General features: G+C 43.5%; 1 protein-coding gene across 1 annotated transcript in view; it reads right to left on the bottom strand.

Annotated features, from left to right (window-relative positions):
• RPL14 (ribosomal protein L14) overlaps window positions 1-19500 on the bottom strand; it is a 145296-nt gene that overhangs the window by 86581 nt on the left and 39215 nt on the right. The window lies entirely within an intron of this gene.

The raw sequence follows: 19500 nt of genomic DNA, 5'->3' as shown, positions 1-19500 counted from the left end.
CAGTATTCAACCTCATTCCCTTAAATTCCCTCACTACCCTGGGCATTGTTGAGAAAGACTTAGCTTACCATGTGGCCTTAATTTTTTATTATTATTTTCCCTAGAAGAACCACCAAGGTCCTAGGAAAGATGTAGAGAAAGTTTAATTCATCTCCCGTGATTGTTATTATTACTACAAATTATTATTTTGCTCTTTGGTCAGATCATTTAACTAATTGGATAGCTAATTAACTAATCAAATAAAAGCTGCTATGCAATACATAGATAGGCATTGTATATTACATGATGAGAAAAATAGTCAACATCATCCTTCCTGTGTGAGCACCGTTGATATCATGCAGATGTCTTCACCAAGTCAGTAGGTCCACTCCCAGCAGCTGGGAGTGTCGGTGGTTAATGGTTCACAGCTATCCCCTTCAGAGGGTTGTTCTGCCAGACCAGGAGCCGCCTGGCCTGGAATATTACACCCCCAGCCCACCGAGGAAAGCCCATAGCCAATGAGTGTACCAATGGAGGTACACAAGGCCAGCTCTCTTGCCTCAAGCTGAGACCAACTCTATGGTACAATTCATGCACCAGAGCTTCCCATGGGATCAAGGCCAAAGCTGACTCCAGCTGAAACCACTTTCTTGCTTAGCTTCTCCCCCTGCTCCACCCTGTTTCCCTCCCTCCCCTCTCTCCTAAGAACACTCCCTCTGTAAATCATATGTACCTAGTGCTTGTCTCGGGCTCTGGCCTTTGATAGTCCTCCCATAAGCTATTGTGTGGTGATTAATGAAGACAGGGGTGGAGTCATAATAAAGTATACTGACCTTAAAGTGCAAATTCCATGAAGGCAGAGGGAGTACCTGTTTTGCTCATCAGTGTGTTTCTAGCACTTATGCTGAAAAGGCACCATGAGATCAGGCATTGTGGTCTCTCAGGGCAAGATTCATGGAGGTCACTTTTATGGTCTCTTGTGGTAGGATTTCTTGCCCTTGCCTACCCTGAAGTTCTGGCTTTTATTATGGGGGACTAACCCTCTCCATCTTTTGGTTCAGATGGAGCTGACCTCATTCCAGCCTAACAAGTGAAGACAATACTGAAGTAGGCAGAATGGATGATTTAGTTTGAGCTCCTAGAGTCAACCATGGCTGAACATTAGTTAATCAATGAATTGCTTTTTTATGCTTAAGTTAATCTGTGCTATGTTTCTGGTACAGGTGACCCAAACAGTCTGGACTAATAATATATGCTTCTACTTGTATTGCAAAATATCTTCCCTTTCAACCTATCTCAATTCCCATTAGCAGCCTACATCCTAAGTAGCAGAGAAGATAGCTTACCAGTGAAACCTTCTGACCTTAATTGCCGCTTGAGAGATGCTCATCCAGGGGAGGTATATATCCTCAGGCATCTCATCTGCTGGTCACTGTATTCTTGATCACACCTGAAAATGCTCACCCAGATCAAAATATAGGTTTCCCTTGCTATCTGAAAGTTTGCTTTATGACAATTTGCTTTTACAAAAGACCTACATCAGTACCCATTCTTTTGCTAACTGAAAGATATTTGAAGAGGATTTTTGCTTCTACAAAATGGTAATGCTTTTCCATTCACACTGTTTCAATTTATGCAAGGTTTCATAGGAACGCTCTGTTTTCAGATAGTGGGGGAAAACTTGTATTCTACTTGACCTCTGAGACCGGAAAATACCAAACAGAATCTTGGAGTAATTTTCAAATGTTTACTTTGGAGAAAAAGTAAGAATCATACTGTTTAGATAGATTTGTTTTGAATTGTTCAATAGATCAAGATGTTGATGGTTGATGCTGATGTTCAGTCTTTAACGACAACACGTAGAACTGGTCAGTAAGATTTGGCCAAACAAATGTTTTCATTCTTAAGCTTCGGTGAACTTTTTTTTCTCTAAGTAAGATAAATCAGTGGAGCCCAGTTATACTTAACCCCCATTTCTGTATGTCTTCAGATGGAATAAGTGAATGAGACAAAAGCCCTTGACTCTAATGTGTCAGCCATGCCCCCTTGAGTTCCCATGTGGATCCAACAACTGGATGTGAAGAATGGGGCAGATGCACTGTAGTTCTGGCCTAAGAGGGGTAATCAAATTCACACCCACTGTGCACCATGCCCATCACACATCACAATGGGAGGCCTGTGTTGAGGTCAGTGGTGGGAAAACAGACTGGGTAAAGCAGGGAGTGCTACTGATTCCTTCTTTGGCATCTTTGCTCTAACACCCAAACAACTGGCTTCTTTTCTCTTTCTAGTCAAGTACTTAATTTATCAAACCATGTGGAAGCACAAAGGAGAGTTTTTATAACCATTTATTTGGCCCAAATTTCTCCAGCTAAATCAGAAATGCCTGCTAGGACACCATAGCTTGCTTCAACCCCATTTGAGTACCTTCTTTCAAAGCCTATTCTATCAAAAAAAATTTTTGAGTTACCTGATAGACTGTGGAAAGATTTTTGTTTTGCTTTGAAAGTAAATGGAAGAGGGCACCTGAGTGGCTCAGTCAGTTAAGCGTCCAACTCTTGATTTTGGTTCAGGTCATGATCTCAGGGTCATGAGATTGAGCCCTACATGGGCTCCATGCTCAGGGAGAAGTCTGCTTCAGATTCTCTCTCTCCATCTCCCTCTGCCCCTCTCCCCACTCACACTGTCTAAATAAATAAATAAATTAATTAATTAAATATTTTTAAAAAAGAAAGTAAGTGGGAGAAATTGAATCCAAGTCAGCTTAAAGGAGGGCTTCGGTAAGGAACCAATTGGTTTTTAGGTGTGAAAAATAGAGTGATGGATATTCCTCAATAATTGAGTGGAAGAACCTGGGAAGAATTCAGACAAAGAAGTGACAAGAAATGACTCTATCTGTGGGACAAGTTTCAGTACAGGTATCTTGGTAAAAAGGAACAAAAAAGAAACAATCCAAGTGTCCATCCATGGATAACCAAACTGTAGGATAGCCATACTCTGGAATATTATTCAGCTATTAAAAGGAATGAAGTACTGATTCATGCTTCATTGTGGATGAACCTCGGAATCATCATGCTGAGTGAAAGAAGCTAGACACAAAAGGCCACATACTGCGTGATCCTTATATGAAATACTCTGAATAGACAAATCCATAGAGATAGGAAATAGATTGGTGATTACCAGAGGCTGGGGGGACAGCATGAGGAAACTTGCTTAATGGGAATGGAGTTTCCTTTAGGGGCAATGAAAATGTTTTGAAACTAGATAGAGGTGGCCAATCATTGCACAGCATTGGAATTTGCTAAACACCATTGAACTTATCACTTTAAAATGGGTAATTTTATGTTATGTGAATTTCATCTCAACAACAGGATAATAGGAAAGGATATTCTCCCACTATTATCATCTACATTTAGGAGCAGGGCAAAAGCAGGCATAGCTTCTGAGGTTAGCACTGTGGCTCCATCTAAGCAGGACAGGAAGAGTCTCTGGTCTCTGGTGTGATCAATGTTGGCAGCCCTCTGAGGACCCCTGTGCTGAGCAGAATTTTTGGGCCACATAGCCCTACCACCCGGTCCTTGCCTTGAGCAACTCCCACCATGGTATCTACTGATTTTTGGGGGGACCTCAGAATCATATACCTCAAAAAGTACCAACAGAGGAGGGGATGACAGTTTGAGGAAAAGAAATGTGAAATTGCCAGAGGACAGTGACTAAGAATAACTCACTAGATGCTTTCACATGCTCTCACCCGCTGCTGATGGGAATGCAGATTGATGCAATCATTCTAGGAAGCAATTTAGTGATGGGTTCCCAAAGCTCGTCCAAAAATGATCATAGTTTTTGACCTAGTTTTTGCAGCTCCATCAATTTATTCTTAGGAAATAGATGATTAATTAGGCAAAGAATCAGCTATGTGGAAGCTCATCTCGCTGTTATTTATTATAACAAAAAATTGGAGACAACCTAAGGTCCAAGAAGGGAGAATTATTATAGATTCATGCAATGCAATACTGCTTTAGTTATTGAACAATACTTATTTATTATATCATTATTATCTTTGTTTTTTTTTTTAAAGATTTTATTTATTTATTTGAGAGAGAGAATGAGAGAGAGCACATGAGAGGGGGGAGGGTCAGAGGGAGAAGCAGACTCCCTGCTCAACAGGGAGCCTGATGTGGGACTCGATCCTGGGACTCCAGGATCATGACCTGAGCCGAAGGCAGTCGCTTAACCAACTGAGCCACCCAGGCGCCCTATCTTTGTTATTTTTAATCATGGGGTTTTTGTGGTCAGAAATTTGGACAGGACAAAGTAGAGATGGCTTATCTCTGCTCTGTGATGTTTGGGGCCTCAGCTGGAGAACTTAAAGGCTGGAATCCTGTGATGGTGTGGTTGTTCACATATTAGCAGATGCTGATAACCAGCTAGGGGATCAGCTGGAACATTCACATGGAGCTAGCTATTCCATGTAGCTTGGACTTCATCATGATATGGTGGTTTGGTTCCAAGGTGGGAAAGAAAGAAAGAGCCGGGCAGAGGACATATCACCTTTTATGATATGTTAAGAAGTAAAAATCAGGGCGCCTGGGTGGCTCAGTTGGTTAAGCGACTGCCTTCGGCTCAGGTCATGATCCTGGAGTCCCTGGATCGAGTCCCGCATCGGGCTCCCTGCTCGGCGGGGAGTCTGCTTCTCCCTCTGACCCTCCCAACCCTCCCCCCTCTCATGTGCTCTCTCTCTCAGTCTCTCTCTCTCTCAAATAAATAAATAAAATCTTAAAAAAAAAAAAAAGTAAAAATCAGATTACAAAACTGCATGTACGGTATAATTCCACTTTGAAGGAAAAAGGTATAGATGCAAAATATGGACAGTGGTTATCTCTAGGTTGTGGGATAACAGGAAATTTTTATTTTCTTCTTTATGCTTTTCTGCATTTTCCAACACCTCCACAACAAGCATGTTACCAATTTTGTAAATAGATAATTAAAATGAAGTAAAAACTAAAAGTACCTAATACATGTTATTTTCAAAGGAACCAGATACTCTGCCCTGGTGTGCTTCAGAACGTTTTTACCTTAGGCTGTCAGGGATCCCACACCCCACTGCCCCCATACGCCCCGGGCCCATCTCAGAGAGTGCTGGGCTTTCCTCACCATGGAGGTCAAGCTCCCACCTGGCACTACTGAGTCCATTCTTACCCTCATTTGACTGACTTTTCTCAATTGCCTACCCCATCTTTCTCCTCTGTCTTCAGTCTCTGTTATTGGATCTTTCCTCTCTGCTTACAAATATTCTCAAGCAACCAAAGTTTAAAAACTAAGGTGCTTCTATGACCTCAAAAACTACTCTCTATGTTCTGGAATGAACCATCTACATTGGCTTTCTCTATCCTCACCTCTAATTCTTCTCAGCTCTCCACAGTATGCCTTCTGGCCTCACCACTCAACTTAAATTACTCTAGAAAAAGTCGCCAGTGGATGCATGATTGACAGATCCAGTGGAAGTAGACATTACAAGCTGGGGGACTGTGGGTGGGCTCTGGTGCATGAGTAGGTTTCTCTTAACTTCATAGTCTTTTAACATTTTTTAATTGATTCCAAAGTTTAAAAATTAAGAAAGCCCATATAAAAGGTAGAATTTCAGACTCTTTAAAAATGGAGAGATCTAGCAATAGTGCCACCCCCTTGCATGGCAATGGTCTCTTAAGTAGAGTAGTAGCTACCCCTGAGAGAGGATATTGGGCCCCCAGGACCCCTCATGCACCACTTGGCTTTTTCACTCATGGCTTTGGCCCATAGATATTTGGGTTTGAGGTGCTCACTTTTAGTACAGCTAACTTGGAAATGTCATTACTGAGATTAAGAGTAAAATTGAGTCTGAGTTCCTCCAAAAGCAGATGCTAAGACTAGGATTTGGATGCAAGTGGTGTATTTGAAAAGTGATTCTATAAAGTTCGTCAGAAAAGGATGAATGCCAAGACAGGGGAAATTAATGAACAGGAGGCCAGGGTGGGCATCCGGGGCTCCCTCCCATTGAGGGGTCTCTGAGAGGCTGGGAGGAACAAGAGGTGAGGAAGCTGTGGTATTTATTCACCCGCTCCTTGGATCCCCTCCCGGGGGCATTAAGTATGTGGCACTTTGGGACAGTCCTGTTCACATGCACTCTGTTCCCACAGCCAGAGATGGCCCCAGTCAGAGAGATGCAAGGGTTTAGGGTAGGAAGCTGAGGGACTGTAAGCGATCTCCAGGTGCACAATGGGTGGGGCGCTGGCCCTATTTGCTGAAAGGTGATCTAATCTCATTTCCCCACAGTGCCTGGCACCAAGTTAGCACTTCTTTTGTGAGAATGGTTAGAAGCTCTTGCTTTTCTCATCCTCATCCTGCTGACTTCCCACCAGAAACATGATGAATGGGTAATTGTGTAATAACTATGTGTGTGTGTGTGTGTGTGTGCGCACGCGTGTGTGTATGTTGGGGTGGGGACATTTACTGGAAGCATCTGTTCTCTGCCCAGAGGCAGCTCTTGGCTACCTTTTTGAGTGCTCTTGTCGGCTCCCCCAGTGGAGCACTGGATTTAATAGTCAGGAAAACCTATTTTTACTCAGTGATGGCTCTTGGTGTTCTTCTGAGAGGCCCTGGCTTCGGTCCAGGTTACTGTGGGCACAGATTCCCAGCAGCACGTGGCCACAGGGACAAGGCAGGAGTGAATTAACATTTAATTAAAGGTGAAATTCCACTGTAGACGGAGTGGACTGTTTCCTCATGGGTAGTTCCTATAGGCAAGGTTCGAAAGGGCAGCACAAGGACTCTCTGCCATGTGAGACCACTCTCCCAGGCTTGTGTGGAGTCAGTCCCCCCTCTCCTGGGGCAGATTTGTGGGACACTTTTCTTTCTCTTTTGCAAAGGGAAAGAAAGACGTTGAGGAATATGGTAGTAAAAACACAGACTGCTAGTGGGGGGGGGCAGTCTGGGGGAGCAAATGTAGAGTGGTTTCTTGTGTTTGTAATCCAACTGGCACCCTGAATTCCAGGCTCCTTAGCCCCCGGACCCCTCAAGTAACCTTTAGTACTTTTTACTGGGATGGATAAGCCAGCTTCTCTGTCCACTGCCAAGCTGACTTAACTGCTCAGAGAAGTCACTGGAAGATTGGAAAAGCCACAATCTGGGCTCAGGTGTGGGCCTTGTCTCACACCGACTCTCGGACTTTGGGTGAGGCCCAGAAGCAACTCGAGCTGCAGTCCCCTCACTTGTGAAGTGGGGGTGAGGTCACTTGCCTTACCCCACCCCTCCTGGAGATAACCCAAGAGATATCCCGAGAGATAATGCCTGCCAGGGGTAGGCCTGCTGCACAGTCACCCGGGAATTTAGTGCAAGAATATGACAGTAATGAAGAAGACAGACTTCATGGAAATTTGCAAAGCAAACCTTAGTGGTGCCAGGCTTTGGAGTGACTGAAACCGGCCCCATGGCAGCTCCAGGGGCTTCAGCAAATACAGTTGGCAGATCTACCCGGTAACACCAACGCTAGTAATAATAGTGATATTGATACTAATAATAAAGTCTATAGTAAGCACTAACTCTGTACAGGGCACATGCTCAGACCTTTCTACACATCATCTCACTCATTCATTTGCTCCTCAGCAGAACCTGGGAGGCATTTTCACCCTGTTAGCCCTCTCCACCAGTGACACTGCCTAACCCCAGTTTAGGCAAATGTTCTGGTTGCCCATGCTCCTGCTCTGCTGGGACCTCTCCTGGGCCTCTTTTCAGAAAGCTGTGGGGCCTGCTAGCCACTTGATTATTTCCCTCTTTTCCAGCTCAAGTTTCTGACCATGGGATCATCCCCAATCTGCAGGGACCTGAGGCTCATGCAACTTCAGAGACACTCTTTGGAAAGGGAGAAAATTGTATGCATGTGTATCTAGGTTTGAGGTTCTGGAGGAGGCCTGGACAGGAGGGTCCTGAATCTGAAAGTGTGTTTGTTTCAGGGTGAGCCTGTCGAGGCTAGAGTTTAATAATAAGCTGCTTTTGGTGGTTGGGTTGGAGGGTGACATTCCATGGCACCAAAACCCAATTGTTAGAAGCTGGTGCCTTTGAGCATGAGCCCTGTGTCTGATGTTCTTTTCCCAACCATGCAGGGAAATTGGTCTTCCCAGGGAGAACTTGGCCATCTCCGCATCTCATGGGTCCCTCTCTTCTTCATCCAGAAGCTGGACGTGGGAGAGAGCAACTTCCCTGGGGCAGCAGACTAAGTGCGGGGGTTCGGTGGAGACCTGCAGGGGAGGTGCAGACACAGGGTGGATAATGATCAGGTGGTAATTCCTGTCCAGAGTGTTGCTTATTTCCCCAGTACCCAGCGTCCTGGGGGATCTGATGGGGATAAGGGATGGCTGGATCTAGCAGAGTCTAAGGCATTTATAGTGTTCATGGGCCTATGGCCAAATCGCCATCTTAAAACTATTAAAAATTTTCCATGTTTCCCAACAACCATCTCTGATGGTTTCCCCAGCAAAAGTACCAGGAAGTGGAAAGGTCTAAACTTTTTAAGGCTCTTGACATGTAATTTTGTTCAAAGGAAATCCAAATTTCTTTCTAGAAAGTTGTGCCCATTTATACTTTCTCCAAAGAGGACACATATGTCCACATCACAGCATTCTCACCAACACTGGGTGCTATCATTTAAAGAAATTCTATTTATTGTCTTTCTCTCAGTTTTACAAAGGTAATAACCATGCTCTTTATAAAAATTCAAATGTGACAGAGACATACAATGGAGAAATGAAAGTCCTCCCTACCAACCATCCAGAGGTAACCACCACAAACAGTTCGGTGACTATTCATGCAGATCTTTTCTATGTATATACTAAGATGTCATTTTAATTATTAAATTTTAAACAAAACAATGTCACACCCAATATACTTCTTCTTCTTCTTCTTCTTCTTCTTTAAAGTAGGCATGGAGCAGAGTGCTGGGCTTAAACTCACAACGCTGAGATCAAGACCTGAGCTGAGATCAAGAGTGGGATGCTGAACCGACTGAGCCCCTCAGGCGTCCCCCAGATATACTTCTTTGAAACTAGTATTTCTGATGTTTCACATGTTCCTTCTGGGACCTCTCTTCTATGTAATCTTTCCCTTAAAAAATTCACACATTCTGTGGCTTTTAATATTCTATGAGTTAATACCTCCTGAATTTATGTCTTCTATGACCTCCAGTCTCATAAATCTAACTACCTACTTGACATCTCCAAACGGACGTGTGTCTAAAGTATCCAAAACATAACATATCCAAGTGTTTCCACTCCTCAGTCCTGTCCCTCAACCGCAGACTTCCTCATTTCGGTCATGTCACTTCCAGCCACTCAGTTTCTAAAGGTTGGATCTGGGAGTCATCTTTTCCTCATCACTGATGTTCAAGACAACAGTGAATCCTGTTAGCTCTGTCCCTAGAGCAAGTGTCTAACCCACCCGTGCTGTCTCTTCACCACTGTCTCCCACCTGGACAAAAGCCTTGATTTGGTCTCCTCACTTCCATTCTTTTTCCTCATTCTACTCCCCTCCCACCTCCCTCTGCAGAGCAGCTCCAACTAGTTTCTTTCTTCCAAGATTTTATTTATTTATTTGAGAGAGAGAGAGAGAGAGAGACAGCATGAGTGGGGAGGAGACAGAGAATCAGACTCCCCGCTGAGCAGGGAGCCTGATGTGGGACTCGATCCCAGGAGCCAGGGATCATGACCTGAGCCAAAGGCAGACACTTAACCCACTGAGCCACCCAGGCGCTCTGACCACCTGCCTTTCTAAAGGCCTCCTCGCTTGCCAACCTGCCCTCTTGCTCAGTGCTCTCATCATGCTGGTCATCTGCTCTCTCATGGGGCACTTTGTGTCTGTTGAGTCTGCTTCCTGAAGCTTGCCACCTCCCTCCCTGGGCCTCCCTGGATCCTCCTCAGTTCAAATGTATTTAACCATTCAGTCTCTGGTTGGTTGTTTCAAACTTCTTGGTGTTACAAACAATGGTGCATGAATTATCTGAATGCATTCAACTTTGTCCTCTTTTCTGATTCTCTCCTTGGCATAAATTCCCAGAGTGGAATTGCTAGAGGGGAAGGGAATTCTTATATTACCTTTTGATATGAAAATTATAAAATGTCCCGGACAAAAAGTGGCAGACCCCAGGGGCGCCTGGGTGGCTCAGTGGGTTAAGCGACTGCCTTTGGCTCAGGTCATGATCCCTGGGTCCTGGGATCGAGTCACACATCAGGCTCCCTGCTCAGCGGGGAGTCTGCTTCTCCGTCTCCTCCCCACTCGTGCTCTCTCTCTCTCTCTTCCTTTGACCCCATCTTTATGAAAGCTGAGGAACAATGCTGCTACTTCAGGCAGATGGTTGGTGTATTTCCCTAGTTTCCAATATGGAGGCAGGTTTCCCTGTATCTTTTACTCTGTACACCAGTGTTTCAAACTTGTCTCATCTCAAGAATGTTTCTGAGCACTTGTTAAAAAGGGAAGTCCCTTCCCTCCACAGAGATTCTGAGGATGTGGGAGAGGATGGTGTTTCCTCACTATGTCCCGGGCAGATTTAGAAAATGATTCCATAGATCGTTTCCATGACAAATGAGAAGTGGTCCAGGGTGTTCTATATCGGTATTCACATGCCATCCTATGTGTAAGTCTCACGTTTCCTGAAAATATGACCAAGCTCCTTCCTTGGTAAGGCATTGAGTTTGGAGCCATGCTCGAGTCACTTCATTTCACCCCATGTGTTACTAAGCGTAATATCCCTGAGTTCCTGCTAAGGAAGCTGAGGCCCTTGAGAGATTCTCTGGCTTGCCCTGGAAAGTGCTGGAACCTGGATTTAAAGGCAAGGCTTCTGATTCCAAATCCTGGAGCTTCTCTAAAGCCACCACACTGACTCCCACCATAAGACCACTGCCTTGAGCCCTTGCTACACAAAGTGTGGCTGTCAGACTCGCATCCCCAGCCTCACCTGGGGGCTTGTTAAAAATGCAGAATCTCATTCATGCGCTACATCTCCTGAGTCAAAATCTGCATTTTCACAAAATCACCAGGTAATTCTCCCCCCCAAGCTTTATTGAGATATAATTCATATATAACAATGAGTCAGTTTAAGGCGTGTAATGTGATGATTTGATACGCGTATGTATCATGAAATGTTTACACAATAAGGTTAATTAACACATCCTTCACTTCACACAATTACTATGTTGTTGTTGTTATGGTGGAAGGTTAAAGCTCGACTCTCACAGCAACTTTTGAGTATAGGATACAGTATTGTCAACTATAGTCACCATGCTGTAGATGAACATATTCATCTTATGACTGAAGTTTTGCATCCTTTGATCAACAATGCCCCATTTCTCCCACCACCAGCCCCAGTCCTATGAATTCCACCTTTTTAGATTCCACATATAAGTGAGATTGTACAGTCTTTGTCTTTCTCTGTCTGAATTGTTTTGTTTAGCATAATGTCCTCAAGGTCCATCCATGTTGTCCCAAATGCAGGATTTCCCCCTCTTTTTTTAATGGCTGAACCCCACATCTTCTTTATCCATTTGTCCATCAATGGACACTTAGGTTGTTTCCACATTTTGGCTATTGTGAATAATGCTGCAATGAACAGGAGAGTGCAGATACCTCCTTGAAAATAGTGATTTCATTTCCTTCAGATAGATACCCAGAAGTGGGACACCAGGTGGTTCTTAATCACATTAAATCTCAAGGAGTGCTCAGGGGGCTGTTGTTTGAGTAGAGGTCATTTGAGAGAGAGAGAGACAGGATGCACACGTGAAGGTATGTGTACCTTGGAAAGGTCTAATCATTCGAAGGCTGATGCCCCCCTCACCACCTCTTCCACCTCCTATTTCACTCTGGTGGAAAATTGTTCCCCAATAAAGATTCTAACCTTTTTTTTTTAACACTCGAAGGTGATTTTGGGGAGGACCGCCCATTTGTAATCCGAAACAAGCGAGCCAGATGACTGTGACAGGGACTGGACAGATCACTGCGATCAGGACGCAGGGAAGCAAATGCTTCTTCCTTCTGTAAGGTCGACGGACCTCTGGAACGAGTTCTCAGAGGGACATTTCTCTGCATCTTTTAAACCAAAGTGTTTATTTATTATGTTTTTATCTTGAGTGCCTGGAGCATCTAAGTGTTTAGCCAGTATCGTATAACCTCTGTACCTCTTCTAATTTGGGGATCTTTTCTCTAAAACAAACTCAAATGCAAACCGACAAACCGATGAGAGCCACCTGTAGGAAATGTACGAGTTGGCCTTGAATGGGTACATAGCGTCATCTATTGGCCATATGTGGGTACTGCATCTCCTTTTTTTTTTTTTTTTTTTTTTTTCCAGCTAGTAAAATTACAAGCTACAGCTGGGGATTTGTGGTTAAATAAGGCAAATTTATCCTCCTCACCCACGCTGTAACAAAGAGAAACCACAAAGTGAAAAAGAAGTGCTATCTTCAAGGAAATCAGTTGACACCTGATATCTCCAAATACAATATTTGAAGAAAGTTTGACACCAGCTCTAAAAAAAAAAAACCAGGTTGAGGATGCTGAGAGCAGGTGCCTATTTCTGCAACATTGAGCAGGAAGGGTAGACCATAGAGCTCTCCAAGGAGTGGGAAGACTATATTTAATGGACACTAGAAAATATTGCTCAGTGAATGATAATGGAAAGACTAGGTGTCAAAACCTGTGGGCTGCACAAGGGAAATTTACATCCTTAAATGCTTACAATTGCAAAGAAGAAAAGTTAAAAGCAAATGAGCTAAGCATCTAACCTTAGAAGTGACAAGAAGGACAGAACAAAGAAAGTGGAAGGAAGAAAATAATATAGGGCAGAAATGAAAGAAACAGAAAATAAACCTATAACAGGTAGGGTCAAGAAAACCAAAGAAATGTTGTGTGTTTTTGTGTTTTGTGCAGTTGTTTGTTTGTTTTAACAAAAACTGGTAAGTTTCTGGCAATACTGATCAAGAGAAATAGAGAGAAGGTACAAACAAGAATAAAAGAGGAACCATAACTACAGTGCTACTGAGATTAAGCAACTTAAGTTCAAAGCTCACTCTTTGTTCTTTAAGGACGACTAGTAAACAGGGGCTGCTGTCCCTGCCCCAAACCTAGTGAGAGCATTGACTTATTCCCCAGGATTCTGCAGCCCCTGCTTCTAATGGGATGGCTGAAACGCCACCTTAGATCTCACTTTCTCACATTTTCACTTCATGCACCTCATTGATTTCTGTAAAGTGGACATGACTAATGTTTTCTCCTTTATAATAATACAAGGGAACATTTGTTAACTGCTTATTATGTGCCAAGTACCATGTGGTTATCCCCACAATGAGTCCCTGAAGCTATCATCATCAACCATCATCATCATCATCATCATCATCGTCATCATCATCATCTCCATTTTAGAGATAAGGAAACCGAGGTTTGGGACATAGAGAACTATGCCTAGTATCGTATAGACAGAATGAGGTTGTGCCAGGATTGTGGCTCAACAGTTGGGGTTTGGAGTCTGTCAGTCACAGAGAGAGCAGACAGAAGAATCCAGGTCTTTTCGACCAAAGTCCTAGTGACATCAACACTGCGTGGGCCCCAAAGGCAACTCTAAATGTTGTTTATTTTTCCCTCTCCCTCTCCAAATTGAGCAGGGATGTGCTTTGTGACTCAGGATGAATCCATAGATGCACCTCTGGTCTTAAATGTAGGCTTTAACATGGCCCTGACTACCTGGAGGGGGTGTCCAAGGCTTTGGGGGCCAAGTGGCCTCTGCCTCAGCTCTCACTCTCCTGCCTGCTTTGGAAATAGCTCTTTAAGCAGGCTTTCGTCCATTGTTCCCGGGCTATGAATTTTACTTGTAAGGCCTACTTTGAGGAGCTTCAGATAAGAACCTGCTTTACATCAGGGAGAAGTGTGGTTTTGCAAAATCCTGTTGTAATCAGAACGAGCCACTAACAGAAGTTTCTTGGTTCTATGTGTGATCTCTTTACGTGCCACGTTTCCTGTGTCATGTTAAGTTAGGGTCCACAAACTATGAACCCTGGGCCACTTCCAGCCTGTTGCTTGTTTCTCTGTGGCCAGTAAGTTCAGAAATGAGGATGTTTCCATTTTTAAATGGTGGAGGACAAAATCAAAAGAAGAGTAGCGGCTTGTGATATGTGAAACATCCATGAAATTGAAATTTCAGGGTCCATAAATAAAGTTTTACTGGAACACAGCCACATCGACTCTTTGACTACAGTCTGTGGTAGCTTTCTTGCTTCCAAGACGAGTCAGGTTGTTGAAACAAAGACCATCTGGCCATTGTGAGAATCTCTGCAACACACAGAAAGCTCACTTGGGTTTTAACCTGGAGCTGCTCTGCCCTCGGGCGTTTAGAGCCTTCTGTCTCCCACTGAGATTTCAGGAGCCAGGGTGGGTGATACTGTTGGGTTACAGAGTCTAAGGTACTGGTATTGCAGGGGAGGAGAAACTTAGCTTTTTTCCTTATCCTTCTAGATCCTCTGCTGGCGCCTCATAGATTGGGCAACAAGAGACAGATTAATAAGAGAACAACAAACAGAAGTTTGTTAACAGGTGCATCACATATACACACAGGAGTCCTCAGTGATGAGTAGTTCAAAGGGATGCTTAGCACTTGGGCCCATGTAGCATCTTAGCAAAGAACAGTAATTTTGTGGAGAAGTGGTAAGAGGAAGGGAGAAGACTTTGAGCTTCTAGGGGTAGCAAATTGTGGGAAGGCAAATGTCAGCAGAAACCACGGTGCAAAGAGTCTCGTTAGGTTTGTTGAGTAGATTTCTCTGGTCCTGTCTCCAGACTGATAATGGTCTAGAGTTGTTTCCCGTCCTTCCTGGTAGAGAGACGAGGGCTGACACCTTTACAAATTTATGTCCTGCTTTTAGGCAAATGGTGGGCGGGGCTGGGGGCGGGCAGAGGAGAGTTTTCTTGTGTCTGTCTTCAGCTCAAAATAATCCTTATGCCAAAGTGGCATATTTTAGGGTAGCATATTCTGCTTCCTTTCATTATAAAGATAAGATAGGGATGCTATGAGCTGGGAAGATAATTATGGCATTTAGTCGCCCAGGAATCAAGCTCTCCCCACAAGGTCCCTGAGAGAGAGACCTGTGCACAGAACAGAGCCTCGCACATGGAAGGCAAAGTGACGCTTTAACACTAGATGAAGTCTAGGGGACCCTGAATGCCAAAACTATCTTGAAAAAGAACAAATTTGGAGAACTCACGTTTCCTGATTTCAAGGCTCACTACAAAGCTCCAGTAATTAAGAAAGTTTGGTTCTGGTGTAAGGATAGGCATGGATCAATGGAATAGAATTGAGAAACCACAAATAAGCTCTTGTTTATAGCCAATTGATTTTTTAAAAAGATTTTATTTATTTGACAGATAGAGACAGCGAGAGAGGGAACACAAGCAGGGGGAGTGGGAGAGGGAGAAGCAGGCTTCCCGCAGAGCAGGGAGCCCGATGTGGGGCTCAATCCCAGGACCCTGGGATCATGACCTGAGCCAAAGGTAGATGCCTAATGACTGAGCGACCCAGGCGCCCCTATAGCCAATTGATTTTTAACAAGGGTGTCACAGTCACTGAATGAGGGAAAGAATAATCTCTCCAACAAACGGTGTTGGGACAACTGGATATCCACATGCTAAAGAATGAATTTAGATGCCTGCCTTACACCAAATACACAGACGTTAAGTAAAAACGGACCAGTGGGGACGCCTGGGTGGCTCAGTCCATTAAGCATCTGTCTTTGGCTCAGGTCATGATCCCAGGGTCCTGGGATCAAGTCCTACATCGGGCTCTCTGCTCAGCAGGGAGCCTGCTTCTCTCTCTGCCTCTGCCTGCCACTCCCCCTGCTTGTGCTCTCTCTCTCTCTGACAAATAAATAAAATCTTTTAAAAAAGTGGACAAATGAGGAGTGACTGCTAAGGAGGACAAGGTATCTTTTGTGGGGGAAGTGAAAATGTTCTGAGAATAGTGGTGATGGTTACACAATGTTGTGAAGGCACTAAAGCCCATGGGATTCTCTACTTTAAATGGTTGGATGGATGGTACGTGAGTTATAGCTCAACAAAGAGGACAGCGTGGCAGGGACCTGGAGGACATGGGTCTGAAGGACCATGGCCAGCCTGGCACTTCTCTGTGAGGCTTGGTGGTTTGGAGAGTGAAAGAAGCTTCTATGGAGTGGGAATCCTACACCTTGCCACGATGTTCCTTTGCCATCCAGCGTGTTTCCCCCTCTTTTCTAAGCCTGTTCCCCATTGAGTCCTTTCCTGAACAGTTCTCCAAACCACTCAAATCCAACACCTGTGTGTTCAAGGATAAGGCTGGGAAGCCTTTAATTTGCACAGAAGGGTTCCTGGAGCCCAAGCTGCCAGGCCCGGCCTAAGGTTTCAGACGATGGCCAAATCTACACTCATTAGTCTGATAGTTAAAAGTTTTTCCAAGAAAATAAAAGAAAGAAAAAGACAAGAAAAGGAAAGAAAAGAAAAAAGAAAAGAAAAGAAAAGAAAAAAACCTTCTTTGGAAGCTCACCTCTCACAGTCTTCCACCCCAGCCAGACTGTGTGTTTTGGATGCAGAGCAAGGGCCCAGTCACATTGACTGCATGACCTTCGAGCTTGCTGCTGACTCCTGTTTGCTTGTGCTCACGGGGCTGGGAAAATCCAAACTCCAGCCTGGCACACTCCGGGTTCACCCTCTCTCCTGAAGTGATCCCTCCCTCTCCCCCTTCCTGACAGTCCTGAGGGGCTCACAGGACAGCCTTTCTGGCTTCTTTTGAGCTCTATCTGTTCTGAATTCCCTGACCCCTCGCTGCCCCCTCAATAGTGAGGGCCCCTATCAGGCATGCCCTGGCCAAGATGATGCCCACTTTGACCCTTCCTGACCACTGTTTCCTAATCTGCTCTATCAGCCTCAACAGATGACGCTCAAGAGGAAGGCAGAGGAGAGGGTGGGGTGCCTGGCTGACTGTGCACCTTACATAAATGAGATCCTTTAGATTCTCACAACCACCCTGGAGACAGGGATCGTTATACCCATTGAGCCTCTGAGAGGTTCAGTGACTTATTATACAAGGTCTCATAGTTCTGAGTGACACCTGGGATTCAAACCCAAGTCTGCCTGGTGCCAAAGTTTGGCTTTCACAAACTGCAATGGAAACACCCAAAATTACCACACCTGAGTCTGGAGGCAAGATCCTAGGGAGTAGGGTCTATCAACCACTGCAGGAAGAATAATTAATGACATAAAAAATTGTTAATGGGAGAGAAAAAATCAACAAAATGGGTTGTAAAATATAATAGGTTAATTCCACTTTCATTATAAAAATAACTATACCAAAAAAAAACCCCCAAAAAGCTCTAAGGTTATACACTAACATGATAACATTGGAACCCCTGCATGGTGGAATTATGGGTAACTCTTATTCTTCATTGAGCTTTTCTGGATTTTCTGTGTTTTCCAAAAGACCTGAAAAACCCACACATTACGGAGATAACAATAAAAAAGTTTAAGGTTTCATGAAAAACAAAAGGTTTACTCTTTCATTTAATGATTTCCAGTTCTAATGGCCAAAATATGAAACTGTCTTCCCTCGAGTGTAGCTAAAAAATATTTTCTTTTTTTTTTGAAAGGGATGGTATGTACATATTTTTCAAAAATTGATTTGAAAGAAACTATAATAACCCTTTGATATTTGTTAAAATTTTTTTTCTACTTTTTTTTAAAATAGGCTCCATGCTCAGCATGGAGCCCAATGCAGGGCTCAAACTCACAGCCCTGAGATCAAGACCTGAACTGAAATCAAGAGTCAGATACTAACCGACTGAGTCACCCAGGCGCCTCTCCACTTTGATTTTGTTTTTAAATTTTTGTTTAGATTTTATTTTGTTTGGTTTTCACAAAACAGAAATTTAAAAATTTTGCCAAATCAATTGACTTTTAAAGATGCTGACTTTTGAACATTTCCGAAAAGGGCAGAGAATATCCTCCAATAAACATTATGGAAATAAAAATCATTCTCAAGTACAGAAGGCTGTTCTTGCTGATTTGCAAGAGTTCCTTATATATTCTAAAAACTAGCTCTAAACATTTCATAGATTTAGGCCTCTCTCATCGTCTGTTAACTTGGCCCAGTGTGTTTTTGAAAAAACACAGTCTTGAATTTTAACAGAGACTAAACCATCAATTTGTCTCCTTATACTTTGTTTTGAGGTTCAGTTAAAAAATTCCTTTTCCCTCATATTTATAGCAGTTTTATTCACAATAGCCAGAAGGTGAAAGCAATCCAAGTGTCCATCAGTGGATGAATGGATGATCCCAATGTGACACATACATACCACGGAGTATTTACTATTCAGCCTTAAAAAGGGAAGAAATTCTGACACATGCTACAACATGGATGAACCTTGATGACATTGTGCCAAATAAAAAGTCAATCACAAAATGAAAAAGACTGCCTGCTTCTGCTTGTATGGGGTATCTAGAATAGTCAAATTCACGGACATTGAAAGTACAAGGGTGGTTGCCAGGAGTGGGGGGAGGGCAGAGCTGGGAGTTAGTGTTTAATGGGTACAGAGTTTCAGTTTTGCAAGACGAAAGGAGTTCCATGGATGGATGGTGGTGACAGCTGCACAATAGGTGAATATACTTAATGCCACTGAGTACACTTAAATATGGTTAAGATGGTAAATTGCAGCTTATGTATATTTTACAATTGAAAAACCTCCTTTTAACTAAAGGGTATTATGCTAAGTAAAATAAGTCAATCAGAGAAAGACAATTATATGATCTCATTGATATGTGAAATTTGAGAAACAAGAGAGACGATCATAGGGGAAGAGAGGAAAAAATAAAGCAAGATGAAACCAGAGAGGGAGACAAACCATAAGAGACTCTCAATCTCAGGAAACAAACTGAGGGTTGCTGGAGTGGGGGGTGGGGTGGGAGGGACGGGGTTGCTGGGTGATGGATATTGGGGAGGGTATGTGCTATGGTGAGCACTGTGAATTGTGTAAAACTGATGAATCACAGACCTGTACCCCTGAAACAAATAATACATTATATGTTAGTAATAAGAAAATAATAAAATGAAATAAATTAAAAAAAGAAAAACCTCCTTTGGCATCTCAAAGTCACAACACATCCTACTAATTTTTTCGATTACCTTTATATTTTTGTCTTTCACAATTACATTTTTAGTCCATCTGGAATCCTCCATTACTTATGGTGTGAAGTAGGGACCCAACTTTTTCTTCATTTAGCCAAATTTCCCAATACCTTCAACTACACAATCCATTCTTTCCCCCAGGGGACATCCACTGTGATAGAGAAGCCTTGTGGTAAGAATATAACTAAGTCTCCTACAGCATCTTAGCAGGCTGGGGCACTAGGGTAATGTTGGTGAATGGTAAAGGGGCCTGGCACCCAGGTCTTTCCAAGGTCCTGGTGGAATATGCCTCTGCCACTCATTCTGCC

The sequence above is a fragment of the Leptonychotes weddellii genome, chromosome 1 (genome assembly GCF_054177405.1).
Source record: "Leptonychotes weddellii isolate Sample4059 chromosome 1, ASM5417740v2, whole genome shotgun sequence".
NCBI classification, from domain to species: domain Eukaryota; kingdom Metazoa; phylum Chordata; class Mammalia; order Carnivora; family Phocidae; genus Leptonychotes; species Leptonychotes weddellii.
The sequence above is the reverse complement of the archived record's forward strand: the minus strand, read 5'-3'. Positions and strand labels throughout refer to the sequence as shown.